A 5,623-nucleotide genomic window follows, 5' to 3' on the forward strand; every position below is an offset into this window, starting at 1 on the left:
CGAGCGTGTTTTATATCAGCGGACAGTAGCGATTTTGAACTTCACTTTTTCATTTCTTTTTTTGATCAAACCCTAAATCCGAGACCCTCTATCTCTAAACTTACATTCTCTCTAAGATTTGATCTCCCTAGAGTGTGAATCTAGCCTAGAGCCTTTGTTAAAAAGATAGAGGGCATTGAGAGCTTTGTTTTAATCTGAAAAAGTTTGGATTTGGAGCACGTTGATCTTCGAGTCTTTATCTCCTTTTTGGCTTAAACTTCGAGGTAAGGATATCCTACTCCTCTCTATGGATTTTGTCTTTAAATTTTAGTATTTTGAGATGTTGGGGTTGGTTTGGTAATTTATGAAAGTTTGGGGCTTTTGTGCAATTTTACAAAAGTTGGGGTTTTATTCATAATAAACCTAGATGCATGTTTGGCATGGAAAAATGGAATTGATGTTAAATCATTGATGAAAATGGGACCTAAGGGTTGAAATGGTAATTATGGAAAATGGCCTAATTACATTGTTTGATTAATTGGGATAATTAATGGTAAGAAATGAGGAAATGAAATGTTGATTGAATATCCATTTGTGCATTTATTTTCTGTTTAGAAATAACTGCTTTGGGCTATCGGTGGAGGATAGTCGTGATTGTTGTAGACAATGCATGATGATTAGGCAAACTGAAACTAATCAATGAAATGTGTCATGGAACTTGACGGTTGATAGAATACATTAACTGTATGTATTGGGTGATTGTATATAGAACCAATGTGTTTATATACGTTATGTGTAGAGGAGGAGATAGGGGATGTACTCCGCGGTTTAGGGGAAGATAGGGGATGTACCTCTAAACCGGATAGTGTTGGGAGAAGATAGGGGATGAACTCCGTAGACACAGCTCATATGCTTGTCTAGAGAAGTGAAGATAGAGCTTATATGCTTATCTTAGTAAAGTGTGGATATAGCTTATATGCTTATCTGCGAATGTGGATATTGTTGTTATACATATCGGTTGAGTATGTGGATATAGCTTATATGCTTATCTGTGGATATTGTGGTTATACATATCTGTTGTAGAATGAGGATATAGCTTATATGCCTATCTGTGAATGTGGATATAGTTTTTATACATATCTGTGGGAATGATGATAGAGCTAGCATGCTTATCTGTTGAAAAAGGGAAAAAATGAAAGGTAACTTAGACTCATAAGTTGTATGACATAAATGTGTAATTTATGTGAATGTATCTGTGTTAGCCATCTATCAATTGCTAATCTTTTAGTCATTGTTCATGGTTGGTTTAGTGTATTTCTACTGGGCTGTGGCTCACCCTATATGGGAATATCATTTTCAGGTACAGGTAGCATGCCACCTCCAAGGACATAGCTGGGAGGCTAGAGGCGGACATACTTTTGTCGCTTAACTTTTGATGTATTACATGTAACTTCAAGCCAAGGGCTTAATGTGTAAACGAGTTAGTACTCTTTTGTTGTAACCAAGTGTTAACTTGGAAAGCTGTAAGCCCGTAGGGCATTTTGTTTTGATGTTAACATGTAATACTTATGTAATGGAACTCTAATGAATAAAAGAATGTGGTTAGTTTATATGTAAATGCATGTCTTATCTGATGGGTTTAATGTTGTTATTTTGAGGGCGTTACAAATAATTTTCTAAACATTATTTACACATGTTTTCCAAAAAATATTAGGAAGTTTCCAAATAGCCACAATGTCAACTCATGGATCTAGCTTCAACACTCATGCTACTGTTTCAAAGTGCATTTACATCTGACTCTTCCCAATTTGACCTGGATATTTATTTCAATCATTCTTGGTGCAAAATATATGGGACATCACTTGAATGCAGGTGTTGCTTATTTTCCTTCAAAATATATTTATTAAGTCACAATACATAAAATAAAACTCAAGAGATTAAAACATACAAACAAGATTCCACGTTGCAGAATTGATAAAAATAGTCTACCCATCCAAACTGAGGAAAAGGCAGCAAAATAAAGGCAAGGAGGAAACCAGTTAAGAATCCACCAAAAACATCAGTAAAATCCACATTTCCATGTTCATATATTAATCCTATGTATAATTAGATTTCAAAGCTTCCTAAAACATGTAGACAAGAATCCTAAACATCCAAAGTGGCACACAAGACATCTACCCCATTGAAAAACTAAGTTGCCATACTATGGAGATGTTGACTAATCCTCTCTCTACTATGCAACAAACCAAGAGAATTACACAAATAATGTGGATTCAACAAACGTGAAAAATTCAATAGAAAATTTATTGAGTTGTTGACAAAAATAAAGGACAAAGGTAAATATAGATTATCAAAGAAATATAAGACTACATTAGGAGTAAATAGGAGTAAATATAATTCGTGGTGGTGCTAGTGCTGGCGGTGGTGATGAGGGTTCAATAGGAGTAAATATTCCAATTATCAATCTGCAGGTGCAGTAGCCTATAAGTGCAAACAACGGACAAAAACTATATACATGCGCTCTATTGAAAAACAATTAAATTTAATCCTTAAGAGCTATAATTTACAAACAGCAAGAACCCACAAACAATTCAAATTAATCCTAAATGTTGTCTGCATCTTTGTGACAAAATCTATATAACAAAGCAACATGAATTTTGAAGTTTGTCCTAGTTGCTTATGTTGACATCTTTGAATTGTCATACTTGGCCTTTATTTTGGATGCTTGATATGAATCCAAACTACACATCCAACAACCAAAAACCAGAGTTGAGGAATACCTTTCAATCCTCATTAGCTCCCTCTCTCTCTCTCTCTCTCTCTCTCACCCATCCTCTTTCTCCCTCTTCACAAATTGATGATGACCCCACATCAAACAATTGGTACTGAATCTATGATAGAAGCTGCAACCAATCAACACCAATAAAAACTATAGCTGGTATCGACATAGGCACCAACCAATGCCTTTGTTCCTCGAGGGTCTACTTCTTGGTTCCACCACAGACAGTGGATCTAGTATCTCTCTTTCATCCTCCTTCATAACAATTGTATGCATTTACAAAAAATTAAAAAAAAAAAACCCAAAATTATACCTTGGTTAAAGCAATAAAATTCAAGAATAACTAACAGAAAATAAGAATGAAAAAATGCAATTCATTCACTATTAATATATTTGTGGACATTGTGAATAAAATAGCACACAACTAAAAAATCCATAGAATCACCCATCAAGATCTCTAAGTACTCGCGAAGATACAGGGACCCCTTTAAAATGCCATAAAATGAGATAGGCTTCTTTTTAGTCTCGGCACGTAGATCTTGAAAATGCCAGAGACCATTGTAAATTAGTACTTTATTTGCATATTACAAATAGAGGACATATGCAGTGCTAGTAGCATGATGGTATTGGTAATATAGAAATCATGCCAGCCATATTTGCCTTTGTGGGTGAGACAGTAATATATACCTCTACTACAACAACCAAAAGCAAAATTGAAGTTTTCACCCCCATGGATAGCCTAATAGTTGCAAACCTATCAGCAATCCTTGCTTGTCATGCCCAACCTGAACATTGAATATGTTGTAGAAGAATGAGAGTGATTAAAACACTTAAAAAAAAAAAAAAAAAAAAATAGGCTGGTCAAATAACTTTCCAAATCAATTTGATTCACTTTTGAATTCCACAGAATTTGAATCCATTCAAACCAATTAAACAAAAACAAATTTGATCTTTGATTTAATAGAGACAGGAAGAGAACCGCCAACTCCCCACTGTGTTCTTTATTATTATTATTATTATGAAGACTTTCAATGAACATTCCAAGTAACTTCAATAACTAATATATTCTTCCAGTAATGACATACATGATGGCTACCTCCCCTTTTTCTTGTTTGCTTCTGAAAATGTAATTCAAAGACATGCATTAGATATAAAAAACAAAACAAAACAAAACAAAACAAAACAAATAAAAATAAAGGATAGAACAAAGTTATGAACCTCAATTCAAAGACCTACATTCCACATAAATTGAACACATTCAAACCTATTAAAGACAAACAAATTTCATCTTCAATTTAATACAATTATTTATAGCAAGCAACTTTTCTCTTTGTAATAGAGACCCTAATAGGCAAAGTTCAACTTTATGATGACATCAAAGAACACAATCAAATTAAACATAGCTCAAGAGACCACCAGGAGCATTAATGGCTGAAACACCATTATAGCGATCCCGGGTTTACCCTTGTTGTACAGTGATCCGGACATGTGTCTGTGGATGTTGGTAGTTGTTTATTATCTAGTTTGCATCCTCTTTACTTTGTTTATTGAGTTATAGGATGTGTTGGGCAGGTTTGTTACAGGTTGGTTGTGTTTGGGAGCCTAGTGTTGCTGCCCAGATTTTTGGACCTTCGCTCGAGCGAGGAGTTTGTCGCTCGAGCGAGAGTTGAGTTCGTGTATGGTGGGTCGAGCCAGAGTGGCTTCGCTCGAGCGAGTGATGGCGTCTGGTTCTGGACCTGAGAGTTGTGTTTCTTGGCTCGAGCGAGCTTTTCTTGGCTCGAGCGGTCTGGTTTGTTCTTCGCTCGAGCGAGAGGTATGTCGCTCGAGCGTGCTTCTGGTTACAGACCTGAGGGTTTGAGTTGTTGGCTCGAGCGAGCATTCCTTAGCTCGAGCGCACTTCTGAGTTTTTGGCTCGAGCAGGAGTTCCTTGGCTCAAGCGAGAGTTTCTGTGTCTGGTCGCTCGAGCGACCAAGTCTTCGCTTGAGCGAGAGTGTTTTATATCAGCGGACAGTAGCGTTTTGAAACATCACTTTTTCACTTTATTTTTCTTTCAAACCCTTGATCCGAGACACTCTCTCTCTAAACTTACACTCTCTCTAAGAATTGATCTCCCTAGAGTGTGAATCTAGCCTAGGGCCTTTGTTAAAAAGATAGAGGGCATTGAGAGCTTTGTTTTAATCTGAAAAAGTTTGGATTTGGAGCACGTTGATCTTCGAGTCTTCATCTCCTTTTTGGCTCAAACTTCGAGGTAGGGATATCCTACTCCTCTCTATGGATTTTGTCTTTAAATTTTAGTATTTTGAGATGTTGGGGTTGGTTTGGTAATTTGGTAAAAGTTTGGGGCTTTTGTGCAATTTTACAAAAGTTGGGGTTTTATTCATAATAAACCTAGATGCATGATTGGAGTAGAGAAATGGAATAAATGTTGAATCATTGATGAAAATGGGACCTAAGGGTTGAAATGGTAATTATGGATAACAACCTAATTACATTGTTTAATTAATTGGGATAATTAATTGTGAGAAATGAGGAAATGAAATGTTGATTGAATATCCATTGTGCATTTATTTTCTGTTTAGAAATAACTGCTTTGGGCTATCGGTGGAGGATAGTCGTGATTGTTGTAGACAATGCATGATGATTAGGCAAACGGAAACTAATCAATGGAATGTGTCATGGAACTTGACGGTTGATAGAATACATTAATTGTATGTATTGAGTGATTGTATATAGAACCAATGTGTTTGTATACGTTATGTGTAGAGGAGGAGATGGGGGATGTACTCCGCGGTTTAGGGGAAGATAGGGGATGTACCTCTAAACCGGATAGTGTTGGGAGAAGATAGGGGATGAACTCCGTAGATA

Source organism: Camellia sinensis, chromosome 13 (assembly GCF_055761805.1).
Source record: "Camellia sinensis isolate YWXY chromosome 13, ASM5576180v1, whole genome shotgun sequence".
Taxonomy (NCBI): domain Eukaryota; kingdom Viridiplantae; phylum Streptophyta; class Magnoliopsida; order Ericales; family Theaceae; genus Camellia; species Camellia sinensis.